Source organism: Triticum urartu, chromosome 6 (genome assembly GCF_003073215.2).
Source record: "Triticum urartu cultivar G1812 chromosome 6, Tu2.1, whole genome shotgun sequence".
NCBI lineage: Eukaryota > Viridiplantae > Streptophyta > Magnoliopsida > Poales > Poaceae > Triticum > Triticum urartu.
Window position 1 is genome coordinate 389,057,797 of NC_053027.1, and position 21,128 is coordinate 389,078,924.

A 21,128-nucleotide genomic window follows, 5' to 3' on the forward strand; every position below is an offset into this window, starting at 1 on the left:
AGATATAAGTGAAGCATGAGAGTTTTATTCTTTCTACAAAATACCATGCTCTAATAAATACAAGTGAAGCAAAACAACATTCTTCAAACAACGATTTTCTATGTGAAGAGAAACAGGCAATCCAAACTTCAAATGATATAAGTGAAGCACATGAAGCATTCTATAAAACCATACTCAAAAGATATAAGTGAAGTTCAATGAGAATTCTATAAATAGATCATGGACTATCTCATACCAGCATGGTGCATAAAATAAAAATTAAAACTAAATGAAAAAGACGCTCCAAGATTTGCACATATCACATGAACAAAACAAAGACGAAAACATACCGATACTTGTTGAAGAAAGATGGGATGCCTCCCGGGGCATCCCCAAGATTAGACGCTTGAGTCTCCTTAAATATTTCCTCGGGATTCCTTGGGCATCCCCAAGCTTGATCTCTTGCCTCTCCTCCTGCTCCTCATATTGAGACCTCCTCGATCTTTGATCACTTCATCCACACAAAACTCAACAAAAAGCTCGGTAAGATCCATTAGTATAATAAAGCAAATCACTACTCTAAGTACTGTTGCAAAACAATTCATATTTTGTTTTTGCATTGTAGCTACTGTAATATAACTTTGCCATGGCTTATACCACCGATACAAATCGATAGTTTCATCAAAACAAGCAAAACAATGCATCAAAAGCAGAATCTATCTTAAACATGACAGGCGGTAGTAATCTGAACATTCACCATACTTCTAGTACTCCAAAAATTATGAAAAAGTAGGAAAAATAAACAATTTTTATATAAATACTATGAAAAAAGTTTCAGAAGCTTTTGACTTTCGAGTAAAAAATGTAAAATCACGCACTATAGCCAAAGTTTCTGTTTTTGCACCGCACATACCAACAAGCAATCTACTTATCCGAAAGGCAAATCTTGGCACATTATTTTTATAACACAATAGAATTTTACAACGGGATAATTATTTTTGTTGAAAAGTTTCGGCAATTCAAGATTCACAAAGTTTCCATGGGCATGAATAAAGTTCAAGGCATGCTCCCGCTTCCACGGTGCTCATCTATATCACTTTCACTTTTCTTTTTGTGAAGTTTTAAGTTCCCCTCTATATTTTTTGTTTTTAATCTTTATAAAAGCATAGAAATAAATGACTCTCTAAAACTTTCGAGTTTTCTCTGTGACAGTGCTTTCTTTAAAGCCATTAAGCTAGGCATAAGGTGCTCAAGTAATGGATCCACCCGGATCCCAAGGTATATCAAAGCCAATTTTAATTAGCAATGATTTGGCATTTAGTAGTGAGCACAAAGCAATATATATCAAGCAATGACGAAGCCTAACTCTCTTCCTATGCATCGGCATGTCATACAAGAACAATTCATGCACATCAAGTAAAGGCCAATACATAGCATAAGCAGTTTCTTGCAATTTTATCATATCGGAACCGTAAAGAGGTGGAGATGTAGTTCCTCTCTCATAATAATTGCAAGTAGGAGCAGCAAACACATGCGTATTATATTCACCAAAATCATCATGTGCAACGGTAAAAGGCAACCCATCAATGTAATCCTTAATAAGTGCAAACTTCTCCGATATAGTGTAGTTGGGAGAATCCAAAAGGAGAATAGGACTATCATGTGTGGGTGCAATAGAAAAAATTTCATTCTTAATATAAAGAACTGTAGCTAGTTCATCTCCATAGGCATAATTCATATTGGCATCTTGGCCACAAGCATCAAGTCCATGAAAAAGGGATATTTCAAATGAATCAATGGGATCATAGCAATTATCATAGCATTCATCCTTCGGTAAGAACGAAGGGAAATTAAACAATGTATGATTTGAAGAGTTACTTTCATTAGAAGGTGGGCACGGGTGATCAATCCTCTCTTCCTCCGCTTGTTCTTCGCTCTCCTCATCATCTTTTTCATCCAATGAGCTCGCAGTTTCATCAATTCCTTCTTCCATAGACTCCTGCAAAATATTAGTCTCTTCTTGGACAACGGAGACTTTCTTAATAAATGCATAAATATCATAATTGTATTTATAATTATCATAGCAATATTTAAGGATAGCACAATTTTCAGGTCTATAAACCGAATCATCAAAATCTTCAAACTTTTCAAACAAAGATTCAATTTCATAAGTGTCGCAGGATTTCCGCGGCCACCTATGGGACCAGGTGGTCCCTTTTTGGTTCAGCACGGGGGACGGCGCGTTGCACAAAGAGCAGACCGGCATACGGTAGCATGTCGGGGAGCACACAAGCGATTTACCAAGGTTCGGGCAGCCGCGAGGAGTAAGACCCTACTCCTACTTTAGTGGATTGATGGAGGAATAAATATGGTGGTGCGTAGTACACTTGGCCGGCAAGGTTTGCCACGGGGGCGCAGCGACTACGCGCGTGTGGTGCCTTGGGGTTCTCAACTTTCCTACCTTCTAACCCCTCCCATGAGTGCCATGGGCCTCCTTTTATAGATTAAGGGGTCACCACAATGGCAAAGTGGTCATTATCCATTGATATGATAGTGAACAGTGCTATCATACCTAACTCTGAGGGCTGACAGGGTGCATTAAATGCACCGCTGAGGGTCACATCACTGGTCACCGGACAAGGCCTGCCGGACTGTCTCGCCAGCTCCGCACCTACTCTATTGACACGTCGCAGGATGGGTGTCACCTGTAGGCTTCTTTGTAGGAAATGGCTGCCACATAATCATCTCGCGGCTTGACACTGCACTGATTGACGACGTGAGTCATGCTTGGGTGGTTGGTGGGGTGGTTCTGCCCCCGCAAGCCTAGGCAGGCTCTGCCGGGGAGCCTTGGTTGCTTTCTTTTGGTGGTGGACTCGCCCATTGCCGGGTGTGGACACCTGATTTTGGCAAGATACAGATTGCAATGAAGATGGTCTCGAGTGAATGAGTTTTTAGCATAAAAATATTCACGTCACCGAGTGGAACCACTTAGATGTTTCGGTTACATTCATTCGACTTTATCTTACGGACCGAAACTATACTCCGAGTGGCATAGTTCAATGTTCCGAGTGGTTTGCAGCCAATCACGTCTTCAAAATGACCTCGGATGATGGAGCACTCTTAAGGAATTGTCTTCGTCTCGTCAACGCAATTGATTTTGATATATAAATCATCTCAATCCGAGTTCATATGCAAAAGTTAGAGGCAATATACTGCAGACTGAACCTCAACGGAAATATGGCGCGAGGTGCCAGACACTTGTCTGATAGGTTGCGCGAGTAATTCGGCCATCAATACGGCCTTGAATCGAAAAACCTTCAACACGGAAAAGTTTCGTCTCGTCGAGCCAATCGATTTTCATATATAATTCATCTCAATCCGAGGTCGTATGAGGCCTGGAGAGACAAATCAAGATCGGGCTATGTTTTTAGTCGGAAATCCGAGTGAAAAGTTTACCATCCGAATGAAAGTTTACAGTCGGGTGAAAATTTACCGGTCGAGTGAAATTTTGCTGACTGAATGAACTTATTATTATCCAAGTGGAAATATAGTCATCCGAGTGGAAATATGATCATCCGAGTGAAATTGTTGTCCAGGTGAAAATATTCCGAGTGAAAAGATTACCGTCGGGAGAAAAACTTGTCGATTGAATAAGATAGTGCCTTCCGAGTGGAAATATAGTCATCCGAGTGGAAATATAGTCATCCGAGTGGAAATAAAGTGATCCGAGTGAAAGATTTTCTTCCGAGTGAAAAAGTCCAATCGGACGATCCGAATGAAAGTGTCTAATATCCGAGTGGATGAGCTCAAGTCCGAGTGAAATTGAACATGTGCTCAAAATTTATCAAAATGGCCTTGGATGAAGAAGTGTTCAATACAAAAGTTGTGCGTATCATCAAGACGGTAAACTTTGATTTTGGAGTCATCATCATCAGAGATAATATATAGCCTACAAATTCACTACGAGACTCGGATAATCCAGTCTACTGCAAGGCCGAGTCTGACTGGAAGATAAAGATGACCTCGAAAAGTATTCAAGATGGCCTTATTTGAAAAAGTGATCAACATGAGAGTTGTTCGTATCGTCGAGGCGCACAAGTTTGGTATTTGGGCCATCTCGATAAGAGATCATATGCAAACCCGGCGGCCCGCGCAAGAAGGAAGACAGAGTTTGGACCAGATTCAGACTGAATCCGAGTTGGAATAGAATTAGGACTCTAGGACGTGAATTGATGTAATTTTTCTTGTAAGGAAAGCCTAGATGAATCCTTTACTTGTACGGGAAGTCCAGCCGCCTCTTATATATGTTGGGGGTGACGGCCGATTGAACAACACACAATCGAACAAATCAATATACTACTTTTTCATCTACGTTTTATCTCTCCACCGGTTTTCTATCTCGTTCTTCGCTGTTCTTCGTTTTTGAGAGCTGCGAATCCTGAGGCTCTAGGGGCGAGCGAATCGACCTAGGGCAGCCCATAGCTGCCTCACTCCCTGACGGGGTCCCTCCCGGGGGTGTGGGGTTTTCGGGTCTGCAAAAGCGCCCGTCGACTGTCTTGCGTATCGCGCTGTCGGTCGGGTCTCCTTCGACGTGAGCTGCGGTGAATCACCCCCGGCGTCGAGGGTACACGTGACGTGTTCGTGTGTCAACACCGGGCTCGCCTGCCCGGCAAGGGAGGCCCTTCTCTTGCTGATATCTTGCTCCTTAGGCTCATTCTTGGTCCTTCTGAGCTGCATATTGGTTCTTAGAATCTCTTGGTTCTTCGATCTCTGACCTAAGCTGGTGCTTCAATCTTGATCTTGTGCTTGTGCATAGTTGGTCAACAGACCCAGGTTTTGTTGCACTGACAGAAGCCCCTAGTCCTGCCCCAAACGCACTGCTGGGCGTCATCGGGGTAGGGCCTAATAGGTGCACTGGCAAAGTTGCCGAAGGGGTTGGCTCCTTAAGTTTTCCGTTGCTGCTTCATCAACCTTGATTCCAAGCCAGTTTCCAGTTTTCCCACATGCGGTATAAAGCCAATAATGCTGGGGCCGCTCCAGTGATGGCCCGTGAATGACTTTAATGCACGAGGTAGAAACTGCCAATTTACTCTTCCCACAATGCGCCCTTATCCTTAGCCATGTATGCAGCATGCATTGCGCGGGGTAGGTAACATAAGCACCTGGCGCGGGAGGGTACCTTTGGAAGGGGCCCGCCTGTATTGAATTGGCGGAGGAGGGCGATGGTCACCCGTGGATTGAGCAGCTGCCCTTCCCTGCCTAGCCTATAAAAGAGAGGGATGGAGGAGGGCGGAGTCATACATCTCCTTGGTCCTTCTCTCCTCATCTTCTGCTTCTACAGGTCATGCTTGAGAAGGAAGCCAGGGGCCAGCCCCCGGGCCATGGTTTGGGGCATTCGTATTCTCATGTTCTCATGCCATTGCTGATGCTTGGGGAGTGAGCCTGGTCCTTGGCGTGGTGAATCTTTTGGTATCTTCGATGCTCGTCTGGGAGGAGGAGCTGGAGATCATTGGTAATCCCAGCACTGCCCGTCCCGAAGGCCTTGGGGCTAATGTCGATGAGAGGCGTGCCTTCCTGCCCGCCAAGGTGGGGCACGACATGCCTCGGGCCCTCTGGCCGTCTTGGCTACTTGTTGCTTCTCTGCTGGAGGTGCCGGACCGGAGTTTCGGCGCTTCCTGGGAGCAGTGGTGGTGAGGAGAAAGTGAGGGAAGACGGAGCAGGCGGGTGGCAGGGGGTCATGTGGGAGTACGATGGCGTGTATGCCTTCAGCTCTGACCATCGACCTGCTGCCTCATCTTTCTGCTCTTCCCCTCCCTCCCCGACACCGTCATCACCAGCCTCTTCTGGTGATAGCCGGGGAGGGATGTTCTCTTGGTGCCTTCTCCTCACCTCCAACAATCTTCCGACTATGCTTTGGTGGATGACTCTACAGGCGCTCAAGTCGGGGCTTCTTGCTAGCTCTGGAGGTGGCGACCAAAAGGCGTCGTCCCATCCCCTGCTCTCCTCCTTCGTAGCCTCGCCACTCCCAGTCTTGTCAGGCCGTGCTTGATGGGCCCTGACGGGACCGGGGAGGGCTCCTGCTTGGGTGCTCTTTTTGTAGTCTTTTCCTCCTTCCGCCATAGTGCCTAAAGGAGGGAAAATGAAAAGAGGGGATCACGGGGCACTTATATTTTTTCAATCTTGAACTTGTAGGCAACTGCCAAATTTTATTTCAAATAATGTAATCCTTTCATCCATGCTTGTGTTTTGTAATGCTTGTACTTGTATCTACATGTCAATGAAAGAGATAAGCCTTGCCAGGAACCCGTGCATGTATACGTCCATGCAGAGGTGGAGGGCCTCTTTAATGTAATTAAATGAGTTTCCCTCGACAGGAAATCCTGCCGGCACCCTTTTTGTCTGCCATAGAACCATGTCTGCTGGGGAACAGACTGAGGTGCCAGGCCCCCGCCTACTCCCTTTTCTCCAAGGGCCCCTGCGACCATCCAGGTTGAAGCAACGTTCAAGCAAAGGATGGGAGCACCCTAGTTTCAAGAGAGCGGCAAGGTTTCTCTATGCACAAGTTATAGCTTACAGAACACTAATGGATAAGAGGTGAACTTATCTGTTTGGCTTGCCGGGGATCACTGTGCCGTGCAATCTTCTTGTCCCTTGTCGGAGCCAAGTTCGTGGTAGGAACCTACAACTCCATGTAGATGAGAATGAATGCAGGATGAAGTCCTATCTATATGCATATGCAAATGCTCACGAAATGCTTAAGCAGTGATCTGTGTGTGCTCGTGCATGCATGTGACCTCGATCGGGGGCCCCCATGGCGCTTCTTTATTTTATCTTGCACAGGTTCATCGCCCCGGCTTTGTACAAGGGGTTACATGCAACTGAGGCAAGGCCTGTACAAAAGGGTGGCTGTCAGGCAGTGCTTGGTAGCCTCGCACCTTACGGGTAGTACTTACGGATATGCTCAATATTCCATGAGTTTTCCAACTATGTGCCATCCCCAGTCTCTAGACGGACTTTGCCGGGTTAGGTGACTCTTACCACCCGGTAAGGGCCTTCCCACTTCGGTGATAACTTGTTTGTACCCTTGGCGGAATGAACGCGCCTACAAGGTCACCTTCCTCAAAACACCGGGCATGAACCCTGCAGCTATGATAGCGACGCGAGGCTTGCTGGTATCGTGCAGCACGCGTTGCAGCCCGGAGACGGTTCTACTCGAGTAGCACAACGTCGTCACACCGGTGCTGATATTGCACTACTTCGTCATAGGCAAGCAGTTGAGGGGACCCGTACATGAGTTCTGTGGGGATAAGTGCTTCTGCCCCGTAGACCAGGGAGAAGGGAGTCTGCCTGGTAGCTCAGTTAAGTGTCGTTCTGAGGGAGCAGAGAACTACCGACAGCTCCTCAATCCACCGCTTGTCGTGCTTCTGCAGCATATCGAAAGTTCTTGTCTTGAGTCCACGAAGCACTTCAGCGTTCTCCCTCTCAGCTTTTCCATTGCTTCGGTGGTATGCCACGGGGGTTGCATCTGAGGGTGTGAATATATTGCATGAAGGCGTGGCTCGTGAACTGGGTGCCATTGTCAGTGATGATCCTTGCCGGAACTCCGAAACAACACACCAATTATTTCAAGAACTTGATAGCTGACTGAGCAGTCACCTTTCTCACGGCAGTCACTTTTGGCCACTTTGTAAACTTGTTGATGTCAACGAACAAGAATTCAAAGCCCCCGATTGCTCGGGGGAAGGGGCCGAGGATATCAAGCCCCCAGACCGAAAATGGCCATGATAGAGGGATTGTCTGAAGGGCTTGGGCAGGCAGGTGTGTTCTCTTGGAATGGTACTGACAGGCTTCACATTTCGTGACGAGCTCAACTGCATCTTGGAGGGATGGGGCCAATAGAATCCTTGTCGGGATTCTTTCCCAACCAATGCCCTTGATCTAATGTGTGAGCCGCACATTCCTCTGTGAATCTCAACCAGCAGTTCCTTTCCATCCTCCCGGCAAACACACTTCAATTTCACACCGTTGGGACTCCTTATGTATAGAGTGTCATCAACAAACTGATACATATTAGCCCTCTGGCCAGTCTTTCAGCTTCATCCTGATTGCTAGGGAGTTCTCCGGTTTGGAGGAAGTGGACAATGTGCCTCGCCCAAGTTGGAGCCTGGGGCTCGGCAGGGAGGACCAGTGGAACCTCCTCGGCTGCGGGAGTACCAGCCTCGTTCGCGGGGTCCATCGGCCCGGCTAGAGTGGGTGGTCCAGCAAGCTGTGATGAGTTGTTTCCGATAGGGTCTCTACCGGGAGAGCATGGATCTGCCGGGAGAGGCTTACCATAGTCCATATTTCTCCTCTTCCGGGCCATTGTGGCTGGTGATACGGAGGGTTGAGAGAGATGGAGAACAAAAGTTCCTGGTTCCACAGCAAGCTTTTGCGCATCACACTTTGATAGGTGATCAGCTATGTTGTTTTCCGCACGGGGTACGTGTCGGCGTCCTGGGAACGGGGGTCCCCAGACTTGCCTGCCTGCGGCCTGTGGCGTGGCTCAAAGGGGGGCCCAGCGCGGCCCATCTTCACCAACACAAACCCAAGACCCTCGCGAGGGGCCAAGCCTCGCGGGGCGGACGATGCGGAGCTTCCTCAGACGCGGCCTCGTCAGGCTGGCTGATGAGGAGGCGGAGAGATCAAGGCGGGGTATCTCACGAGGTGCCCGTGATGCAAGACATGACGACAGGGGCGCCAGGCGGGTGCCAGCCCGCGCAGCGTCCTCCCTTCCTCTTTAGTGCAAAGGGGGCAAGCGCAGCCGCGGAGTACCGAGGCATCAGGCAAAGGTTGCCATTTTGGTGCAATGAGACCAAGACCAGGAGGACTACGAGACAGAGGTCACCGTGGAGCCCAAGACGGCGTCATCACCAGGGCTTTGCGCAGGCGAAGACTGCTTTTGTCAGGATAGTTGATACTAGCTGTCCCCCTTCAAATTAGCCCGCCATTGTTGGCTCCCTTCCCGCTCGATATTTGGGAAGAGGACCAGGGCCTCTATAAATAGGACCAGCTACCCACAGAGCAAAGAGAGGCTAGGAAGAAAGAGCTGGCCAGAGAGTTGGAAAGGTAGAGAAGATCAGGTAGAGAGAGAGAGAGAGGGGTGACTGAGCTCCTCCTAGCAGTTCATCGCCCCAGCCAAGAGCAGACCCTCGCGAGGCTGTTCCTCCTTGTATTGTTCATCATCGTCAGCCCAAGAGGCAATCCACCACCCCATACACTGGAGTAGGGTATTACACCACAACGGTGGCCCGAACCAGTATAAACCCTGTGTCTCTTGTGTTGTTCTTTCCTTAGTTTAGATCCTAGTAAGGCAGAGGAGTGCAGGTAGGTAGGAGGCGAAATCTCCGCGTGCACCCCAGTGTTCGAACCTCAAGGGTCTGCCGGAACCCGAAATCCGACATTTGGCGCGCCAGGTAGGGGTGCGCCGGGATTCGTCTCCCACCACCCCATTCTCCTCCGACCATCACGACCATGTCTGACGTTCGTCGGGCCCGCGCCGAGCGCCAGGCCGCGCTCGCTTCCCGCGTCACCCAGACGGCCCCTGTTGGCGGGCGTCCTTGCCATTCCCCGTCGCCTGCCGTCAACGCCGCCACCGGCCCAGCGGGGGATGAGCAGCAAGCATCGTCCCAGCATCTGCCCCTGCGGCAAGACGGCCGCACCGCAACTCCCTCGCTCACCCCAGCCGGTTCTTCGTCCCGCGCGCTCCGCGCGCCCATGGAGCCCTGCAACCTCTCGCTCGCCCATCCCGCTGCGCCAACACCCCCGGCCATCGTGGCCCTCTTGGGCGGCTCGCAGGCGCCGCCTACAAGTCACCACGTCAAGCCATTCATCCGCCGGGTCAGCGCCGCTTCCACGCGGCAGGGGGCTCCCCTGGACCGGGCGGCGCCCGAGACCGGCCTGACCTTCAGCTCGGAGGACCACCCCTCCAACTCGGCCTGCTCGGGTGTGCTCCCCATGCTGTGCACCCCCACCATCTGCCAGGTGGCCGTCACCAGAACCCTCATTGATGGCGGCGCGGGCCTCAGCATGCTCTCGGTCGAGGCCTTCAACCTCCTCTGCATACCCCTGGAACGGCTGCAACCCAGCCGGCCCTTCTCAGGCATTGGGGGCAAGTCGTCCAGCTCCTTGGGACAGATCTGGCTCCCAGTAACCTTCGGCACCTATGACAACTTCTGCATGGAGCTGGTCGACTTCGACATCGCCCCCATCGGCCTCCCCTACAATGCCATCCTCGGCTACCCAGCGCTGGCCCAGTTCATGGCCGCGACGCACCCGGCGTACAACCTTATGAAGATGCCCGGGAGTAGCGGTGTCCTCACTGTGCACGGGGACACCGGGGACGCGCTGCGGGTGCTCAAGCTCGCCTTCAAGACGGCAGCGTCGGCATAGCCCGCCTACTTGGAGACCCCCAGGCCCAAGGGGGCTGCACCCGCCAAGAAGAAACAGTTGTTCACCCAAGACAAGGTAGAAACCAAGCAGATACCCGTCGATGAGGACGGGTCCACCAAAGCCACTTTCACCATAGGCGCCCACCTCAAACCCGAGCAGGAGAAGGCCCTGGTCGGGTTCCTGCACGCAAACAAGAAGGTATTCGCTTGGGAGCCCGACCAGTTGGCAGGGATCCCTAGGAGTGTAATCGAGCATCACCTCAACGTGTGCCCCAACGTGCGCCCTGTGAAGCAGAAGGCCAGGCGGCAGTCCACAGAAAAACAGGCCTTCATCGTCCAAGAGACCCGCAAATTGGAAGCCGCTGGGGTCATTCGCGAGGTCCGATACCCGGATTGGTTGGCCAACCCTGTCGTTGTGCCAAATAAGGGAGGCAAGGAGCGCATGTGTGTCGACTTCACCAACCTCAACAAAGCATGCCCGCAAGATCCGTTCCCGCTCCCCCGCATCGACCAGATCATCGATTCCACTGCGGAATGCGACCTGTTATGCTTCTTGGATGCCTTCTCTGGGTATCACCAGATCAAGATGGCGGTAGAAGACGTCGAGAAGACAGCCTTCCTAACCCCGTGTGGGGTGTACTGCTACACATGCATGCCATTCGAGCTGCGTAACGCAGGGGCGACCTTCCAGCGGCTGATGCACATCACCTTGGGCCCGCAGCTCGGGAAGAATGTTGAAGCTTACGTCGATGACATTGTGGTAAAGTCTCGGGAGGCCAGGACCTTGATACAAGACTTGGAGGAAACCTTCGCGAGCCTCAATGCAGTGAACCTATGGCTCAACCCAGAGAAGTGTGTGTTTGGAGTCCCCTCGGGCAAGCTCTTGGGTTTCCTCGTGTCCCACCGAGGCATCGAGGCTAACCCGAAGAAGGTCAAGGCGGTGGAAGACATGAGCCCGCCAAAGACCCTCAGAGAAATGCAGAAGCTCACGGGGCGCATGACCGCGCTAGGGCGCTTCATCTCCAAGTTGGGGGAACGAGCACTGCCCTTCTTCCAGCTAATGAAGAAAAGGGGGCCCTTCGAGTGGACTGAAGAGGCCGACAAGGCATTCCAGGATCTCAAGAGATACCTGACCAGCCCACCGGTCATGGTGGCACCGCGCCCTCAAGAGCCCCTGGTGCTTTACCTCGCCGCCACTCCCTACTCCGCCAGCGCAGCCTTGGTGGCAGTCAGAGAGGAGCGCCGAATCAAAACCGCAGCAGCAGCCCGGGACAAGGCAGAACAGGGATGAGGAAGGCCTACAGAAACCGCCACCGCGGCTGAGGAGGATCAGCCGCCACAGAGGGGCGCACCAGAGGCGGAAGAGGCCCCTCTTCCAAATGGCCAGTCTCAGGAGGCCTCATTGCCTCAAGAGGCGCCACGGTCTCCGAAGGGAGCCACCAGCACTGACGCACTCCACCTCGTTGAGCACCTAGTGTACTTCGTCAGCACGGTGCTGCGGGATGCAAGGGCACGGTACCCCATGCCTCAGAAACTCCTCCTCGCGCTACTGATGGCCTCGCGCAAGCTGCGGCACTATTTTCAGGGTCACCCCATCAAGGTCGTCTCGTCATACCCCCTGGAGAGAGTACTCAGGAGCCCTAATTCAGCTGTAAGGGTAGCTGAGTGGAACATAGAACTGCAAGCGTTTCAGCTCGAATTCAGCATGACCAGAGTCATCAAGGGAGGAGCGTTGGCGGATTTTGTGGCAGAATGGACGGAGGTGCCAGGCCTCAAGGCCAACGAGGATCGGTTCCTATCCCCGGGAAGCGATGCGCCAGAAGGCTGGGTCATGTATTTCGATGGGGCCTTCTCCAGGCATGGCGCTGGGGCTGGGGCGGTGCTTATATCGCCCGCTCAAGACAAGCTCTATTACGCCGTGCAGCTCTGTTTCCAGCAAGGTGAAAAGGTCTCCAACAACATAGCAGAGTATGAAGGTTTAATAGCGGGCTTGAAGGCTGCGGCTGCCCTGGGGGTGAAACGCCTCACCATCAAGGGCGATTCGCAGCTCCTTGTCAATTTCTCCAACAAGGTGTACGAGCCGAAGGATGAGCACATGGAAGCCTACCTAGCGGAGGTCCGCAAGATGGAGAAGCAGTTCTGGGGGTTGGAGTTGCAGCATGTGCCCCGTGGCACCAATCAGGAGGCCGACGACATCGCCAAACGGGCGTCCAGGCGGTTACCTCAGGGGCCTGGCGTTTTCGAGGAGCGGCTCTTCAAGCCATCAGCCCTACCGTCGTTATCGAACATGGCTCAACCCCGGGAGGAGCTCCCCTAGCCACCTGCCTCAGGGGCTCCGGCCTATGGCCCGGCCTCAGGAGCACGTCTGCTCCTGACGATGGAACCTCAGGAGGGATGTTGGATCGCGGAGCTCCGGAGTTACCTAACGCAAGGGACCCTGCCGGAGAAGGAGGAGGAAGCGGAGCGAGTGGCACGCCAGGCCACGGCATACTGCATCAAGGATGGAGAGCTCTACCGGAGGCGGCCAAAAGATGCCCTGCGCGGCATCTCCAGGGAGCAAGGGAAGGAACTGCTGGAAGATATACACGGCGGAGATTGTGGACATCATTCATCATCACGGACCCTCGTCGGCAAGGCGTTCCGCAGTGGGTTTTATTGTCCCTCCGCGCTCAATGACGCCATCGAACTAGTGAAAGCTTGTGAGGCCTACCAGTTCCACGCCAAGCAGATCCATCAGCCAGCAGGAGGCTTGCAGACTATACCCCTTTCGTGGCCATTCGCAGTATGGGGGCTGGATATCTTGGGCCTGTTTCCTCGGGCGCCTGGGGGCTACCGCTACCTCTACATCGCCGTGGACAAGTTCACCATGTGGGCTGAAGTAGAGGCTGTCCACACCATTCCCGCGGGTTCCGCGGTCAAGTTCATCAAGGGCATCGTGAGCCGGTTCGGGGTGCCGAATCGCATCATCACGGACAACGGTTCGCAGTTTACCAGTAACCTCTTCAAAACATACTGTGCTAACCTTGGAACGCAGATATGCTACGCTTCGGTGGCGCACCCCCGAAGCAACGGCCAGGCCGAGCGAGCCAACGTGGAGGTCCTGAGGGGCCTCAAGACCAGGACGTTCAAGAAGAAGCTGGAGGCCTGCGGCAGAGGTTGGTACGGCGAGCTTCAGTCCGTGTTGTGGTCCATCCGCACAACCGCGACCAAGACGACTGGAGAGACCCCGTTCTTCCTGGTCTACGGAGCCGAAGCGGTCCTCCCTCATGAGGTCAGACGTCGCTCCGCGCGGGTCTTGGCATTTGACGAGGCGCAGCAGGACGCCATGCGGGGGTTGGACCTCGTGCTGGGGGAGGAACGTCGCCGAGAAGCCGCACTACGAGCTGCGAGGTACCAACAAGCACTGCGGCGATATCACTGCCGCAACATCCGCCCCAGAACTCTCGAGGTAGGAGACCTCGTGCTCAGGCGGGTTCTCTCCAGGGAGGGGCTGCGCAAGCTCTCTCCCATGTGGGAGGGCCCGTTCAAAGTTGTTCATGTTTCCAGGCCCGGCTCCGTGCGCTTGGAGACTCAGGAGGGGGTGCCAGTCCAGAATGCATGGAACATCCAGCACCTCCGGAGGTTCTACCCCTGAAAAGGCCCGGAGCCTGTGAAGAAGGCGAATGCCTGTGAAGCTATCGCGTTTTGGAAAAGGCCCGGAGCCTGTGAAGAAGGCGAATGCCTATGAAGCTATCACGTTTTGGAAAAGGCCCGAAGCCTGTGAAGAAGGCGAATGCCTGTGAAGCTATCGCGTTTTGGAAAAGGCCCGGAGCCTATGAAGAAGGCGAATGCCTGTGAAGCTATCGCGTTTTGGAAAAGGCCCGGAGCCTGTGAAGAAGGCGAATGCCTGTGAAGCTATCGCCTTTTGGAAAAGGCCCGGAGCCTGTGAAGAAGGCGAATGCCTGTGAAGCTATCGCGTTTTGGAAAAGGCCCGGATCCTGTGAAGAAGGCCAACGCCTGTGAAGCTCGCCGCCCGTGACACTCTCACGTAATAATGAGTTGGGGCTGTACACGCCCCGGAGTCTCAGGAGCGTCGGCCTCAGGCCCTGGGGCTCCCTCCCACGCCCAGTGGCAGCACTTAGCTCCGCGCTGGTGAGGAGACGTCGAAGACTAGATTAGGTGCCGGACGCGGCTTTTCATTTGCTTTCCGTAGTTGGCTTGTTCCTTCTCATTTGAAGTTTTATTGAAGTTGTTGCCGTCTTTGGCTTGTGGTTCTTCGACTTTTCACTCTCCTGCCTCGACTTCTCTTGTGCAAGGCCTCGCGAGGAGGGCAGCTGAGCGCCCTCGCGAGTGTTCCTATCTTAGTCATTCAAAGAATTCGCGGCCTGGGCCCCTTACATGAGCACCCCTCCAGTCCGTGCCTCACGGGCACCGTGACACAAACAAAGGGCCTGGGTCGGTCGCCCCCCACGGCCGGGGCCGGGAACTATCCACGCTCAGGCACGTAGCCGGAAGGTACGGTAACGAAAGCAAAACGATGATTAACAGCAATAACCCAAACACGCCCCCGCGGGGCTCCACACTATTGTCGTTGTTACGCAAGAAAAAGGAAAAGAAAGAACAAATCTGGTGCGGCTCGCCTCACACCGGCCCGCAGGGAAGGCCCGAGCTGCCTCCGGAGCTCAGGCGGACTCCCTCTCGTGCTTCACCGGGGCGCGAGGGCGGGCGGACACGTTGCCACCCCCAAGCAGATACGACGGCGTGGAGGCTGACCGCGGCCACCGCTAGAAGAGTCGTCGCCCGAAGAAGAACCGAAGAAGCTTGAGGAACCCTGAGCGCTGCCGGCCGCGCGAGCGCTGCCCTCTCCATCATCGCCGGAGCTGGGTTCCCAGCCGCGGTCGTCACCCTTGGGGCAACACCCAGCGCGCCAACCATCTTCCCCAAACACCCTCACGTAGAGGGTGGCATCGCCGTCGAACTTGAAGTGTAGGGTGCACCACGGCTTAGGCCACGCGCGCGGGCAAACGTCTGCCAACCGCGGGCCAGGAACAGGCTCCCGGCCGCGGAGACCTCCAGTGAGACCCATGAGGCCCGGCTGCAGCAGTCGTCGGCCTGGAGCCAGAGGCCGCCCGGGGCGCCGGCCGGGAGCTCGCCAAGGAGGAAGCTAGGAAGTGGAAGCCGGGTGCTGGTCGGCCCCGCCGACCACACAACGAACTCTGGCAGCACTGCAGCAGCGCGAAAGCGCGGCCTAGGGGGACGCACAGCCGGAGCGCGCCCCCTGGCCGCAGCAATCCGCCCGTCACTGTGCTGAAGATCGCCTCCACGGCCGCGGGGAGCCACCATGGTGGCCACAGGATGTTTACGAGGGCGCCCTTGGCCGCGCTTGGGTGGGGTAGAGGCAAGCTCAACCTGGTGAGCCTTCCCCTTCTCTGCGGCCGAGAACCTCCTTGACGGGGCCATGAAGAAAAGGAGAAGCAAGGAGGGATGAACTGGAAGGGCGCGCGCCGGTCCATGTCCATACTTATAGCCGGCGATGGCCAACCAACGGCCCCCACGATCGCAGATAATTATGACCCGCTTTGCATGCAGGGACTTGTCCAATCCATGCAGTTGCCGATGCGCCATGGGGAAGTGGAGACGCCCACGTCCAATCAACCGCCACGGGCGCCCAAGGCCGCAGGCTGTTAGGGCCCGCGTCGCTTCGCTCTTGCCCTTCCGCCTCCCAGCACGGCCAAGTCCGGGCGCGCCTTGGGCCCGGGGGCTACTGTCGGCGTTCTGGGAACGGGGGTCCCCAGACTTGCCTGCCTGCGGCCTGTGGCGTGGCTCAAAGGGGGGCCCAGCGCGGCCCATCTTCACCAACACAAACCCAAGACCCTCGCGAGGGGCCAAGCCTCGTGGGGCGGACGACGCGGATCTTCCTCAGGCACGGCCTCGTTAGGCTGGCTCACGAGGAGGCGGAGAGATCAAGGCGGGGTATCTCACGAGGTGCTCGTGACGCAAGCCATGATGACCAGGAGCGCCAGGCGGGTGCCATCCCGCGTAGCGTCCTCCCTTCCTCTTTAGTGCAAAGGGGGCAAGCGCAGCCGCAGAGTACCGAGGCATCAGGCAAAGGTTGCCATTTCGGTGCAACGAGACCAAGACCAGGAGGACTACGAGATGGAGGTCACCGTGGAGCCCAAGACGGCGTCATCACCAGAGCTTTGCGTAGGCGAAGACTGCTTTTGTCAGGATAGTTGATACTAGCTCTCCCCCTTCAAATTAGCCTGCCATTGTTGGCTCCCTTCCCGCTCGATATTTGGGAAGAGGACTAGGGCCTCTATAAATAGGACCAGCCACCCACAGAGCAAAGAGAGGCTGGGAAGAAAGAGTTGGCCAGAGAGTTGGAAAGGTAGAGAAGATCAGGTAGAGAGAGAGAGGGGTGACTGAGCTCCTCCTAGAAGTTCATCGCCCCAGCCAAGAGCAGACCCTCGCGAGGCTGTTCCTCCTTGTATTGTTCATCATCATCATCCCAAGAGGCAATCCACCACCCCACACACTAGAGTGGGGTATTACACCACAACGGTGGCCCGAACCAGTATAAACCCTGTGTCTCTTGTGTTGTTCTTTCCTTAGTTTAGAACCTAGTAAGGCGGAGGAGTGCAGCTAGGTAGGAGGCGAAATCTCCGTGCGCACCCCAGTGTTCGAACCTCAAGGGTCTGCCAGAACCCAAAATCTGACAGTACGTGCTCTGTTTGCAACCCGTGAAAGTGCTCCTCCAATCTCCTTACTTCCTCGACGTATGCTTGCATTAATGGGCTTTGGTAATCCTTGTTGACTTGTCTCACCACGAGCTGCGAATCTCCTCGAATAATCAGCTTCTTAATTCCCAATTCTGCTGCAATCCTGAGCCCGGCAAGGAGCCCTTCATACTCTATTGTATTGTTGGTGGCTTCTTCCCGGGCAAAGTGCATCTGGATGACGTAATTCAAGTGCTCCCCGTAGGGGGCAACAAGAAGCACGCCAACCCCTGCACCTTGTAGGGAAAAAGCACCATCAAAATACATGACCCATTCTTGGGGTGATTCCTTGCCAGGGAGAGTTGCCTCTCTCCTTTCCTCATTAGGGGTTGGCGTCCATTCTGCAATAAACTCTGCCAATGCCCTGCTCCGAATAGTTGAAGTGCTCTCAAACATCAAACCAGAGCTGGATAACTCCAAAACCCATTCCACTATTCTGCCAGTTGCCTCAGGGTTTCGGAGTATCCTTTGCACCGGGAAACGAGTGACAACCATGATCTCATGGGCTTGGAAGTAGTGGCATAGTTTCCTTGAGGCCATAATGAGACCAAAGATTTACTCTTGCACGCTAGAGTACCTCGACCTAGCCCCTTGCAACAAGGAGCTGACGAAGTACACTGGGCATTGCACCACTTTCTTCCTTGCCACATCCTTGGGGTTGCTCTCGCTGCCGTGGCCATTGCTGTCCTGATCCTGTTCTGACTCTATGATGATCTGGCCACTTTCTGCCTCATCCACCTCTTGCTGCGCTACCAAAGCCGCACTGACCACTTGGTTGGTTGCCGCCAAGTAAAGAAACAAGGGTTCTTGGGGTTTGGGTGCAACCAAGGTAGGCATAGATGATAGGTAGGCTTCCAATTCCTGCAAAGCTGCATCTGCTTCCGGGGTCCACTTCATAGGCCCCGCTTTCTTCGAAACCTTGAAGAAGGCAGAGCACACTCAGCAGACATGGAGATGAATCTGCTGAGCGCAGCAACGCATCCCGTCAAGCGCCTCACACCCTTAACTGTCCTTGGCACTTGGATCTGCTCAATGGCCTTGATCTTGTCGAGGTTGGCTTCGATCCCCTGATGGGACACGAAGAACCCAAGTAGCTTGCGGGAGGGAACACCAAATACACACTTCTCTGGGTTAAGCTTCAGATTGATGTTGCGCAAATTGGCAAATGTCTATTCCAAATCCTGGATAAGGGTGGCCTTATCCTTGGTTTTGACCACGATATCATCCATATAGGCTTCAATATTTCTGTGCAACTATGGCTCACAACCGATCTGGACTACCCTTGCAAAAGTGGACCCGCACTCTTTAATCCAAACGTCATGCGGACAAAGTAGTACGTACCACACGGAGTGATAAATGATGTCTTCTCTTCATCTTCCTCGGACATGAAGATCTGATGATATGCTGAGTATGCATCGAGGAAGGAGAGCAAATCACATCCCGAAGTGAAATCCACGATCTGGTCGATGCGCGGCAAGGGAAACGGGTCCTTCGAGCAAACCTTGTTGATGTCTGTGAAATCAATGCAGAGCCTCCACTTCCCATTAGCCTTCGAGACCACTATTGGATTTGCCAACCATGTAGGATGCAGTACTCCCCTGACCAAACTAGCTGCCTCTAGCTTCTTGATCTCTTCGACAATGAACTGATGCCTCTCCAAGGCCTACTTCCGTACTTTCCGCTTGACGGGTCGGGCATGTGGGAAGACAACAAGGTGGTTCTCAATTACCTCCCTGGGAACACCGGGGATATCATATGGTTGCCAAGAAAACACATCGATATTCGCCCGCAAGAAGGAAACGAGCGCGCTTTCCTATTTGTCATCGAGGGTGGCACATATAGTGAAAGTACTATCAACGCAGCCGGCCCTACTGGGACCTCCTTCACTTGGGGTGCAGTAACCTTGGATCTCTTGCTTTTGGAACACTCCGACATGTTATCAACGGGTGTCGTGCACTCGGAGGGGGCACGCTTTCCGAACTCCATGCCGGAGGCCCTACAATCCCTCTTCTTTCCTTTGCTTTCCTTGGCGGGAACTCCTGCTGCCGCGGCCTCTACTATGACTGCATCCCGATACATCTTATCCACATAGATAATTGCATCCTTCTCATCTAACGGGATATTGAGGACTCCCAATGGCCCAGGCATTTTCAGGGTGTTGTAAGCATAGTGGGATGCTTCCATGAACTTGGTCAGGGCTGGTCGTCCAAGAATCTCGCTGTACGTCAGGGGGAGATCAACCACATCAAACACAATCTTCTCAGTCCGAAAGTTCAGCTCTCCCCCAAATGTCACTGGGAACGTAATCTTCCCATTAGAATGACTCTTGCCGGGATTAACTCCTTGAAATGTGTCGGTGGCCTTTAGCTCCTCTTCTCCTATATAAAGCTTGCTCATAAATGCTGGGGAAATCAGATTCAATCGGGCCCCGCCTTCCACCAGCATCTTTGTGACCTTGAGGTTGCGAATTGTTGGGGAGACAAATAATAGGAAACACCCCACCGCAGTGGTGCGATCAGGGTGATCCTCTTCGTCAAAGATGATGGGCGTGCGGAACCACTTGAGCAGTTTCCGGGCCTCTGGTGCTAGTTCCACAGCATTGACTTCGCGTGCCCATTGCTTGAGTTGGCGATGAGAGGAGTGCAAAGACGCACTCCCATTAATGCATAGGGCATCAGTGGCCTTCTGAAATTCCTGCTCACTGGTTTCCTCCTCATCCCCTCCATCACTGGCATCATCACATGTTTCCTTCTCTTACCCCCTGGCGGGTTTTCCTTGGTTCCGAAAGGGTTTGTCGTGGCGATTCACTTCACCACCCCAGCCCATACAGCCAGCAGCATTCTGACCTTTCTCCTTGTCATGCTTATCATACTCAGCTCTCTGCTTCTTGACAAGCTGCTCAACCTGATAACACTCCTGAAGGTCGTGGCCCTTTGTCCGATGGATCATGCAGTACGGCCCATCACCTTTCCCAACTTTTTCCGTGGCCACAGCTTCCTAGCAGGCAGTGAACGCGGCAGCTTCCTTGTTGGGGGCCTCAGCTTTGGCCTTCTTGCCGGTACTAGGTGTGCCCGAACCTTCTCCAGTCATCACTGCCTTATCTCTTGGCTTCTTACTGCGCTTCTTGCCCTTCCTCTGACTGGTTGATTCATCCTCATCCTCTTAATCAACAATAATGAAATCTTCCTCTCCGGGCAACTTCCTTCCTTCTTCCATCCAGGCACATTTGTCAGCGTATATAGTTCTTTCACAGTCTTGGGCAACCACACGTTCAGTTTGGAACGAATTCGGCGGTTGCTCACGTTGGAATGGAAAGCGGCTATAACAGCTGCCGGATGGATATTTGGAATATTTCTATGAACTTTACTGATTCTCTGTAAATACTTACGAAGGGTTTCTCCTTCCTTCTACTAGAGAAGCTACAGGTCGCTAGGCCTGCAGGGCTCTTCACTACAAAAAAATACACTTCCATGATGATACGTGTTTGTCAGAGTAGCTCGCGTTTTTTGTCATGCATGTACATCCATGACAAATTTATGACAGAATCAAGATAGTCATACATGTGCTATCGTAGAAGTGTTCCATGACATACCAAAATTATCATCACGAAAGTGTCCACTTCCATGATGATACATCGCGTGTCACACAAGTGCTTTCGTCAAGGGTGACCGACACGTGGCATCCACCGTAACAGAACACCATTAAGCTATCGGGTCGGGTTTTGGATCCGATAACCCATTAACAGCCCCGACCAATGGGGATTTTCCACATGTAAAATCATCATTGGCTGGAGGAGACACGTGTCAGGCCCGCGTTGGCACAGGTGTCACTCATCCAATGGGCGAGGCACGCCTATGATATGTTGACATGTGGACCGGCCCATCAAGTTTAAATGGGTCGGCCCAACTGAAGGCCCACAAGATTTTGCGGACCATAATGGTCTGGCCCAGCTAAAGGCCCACGAGAT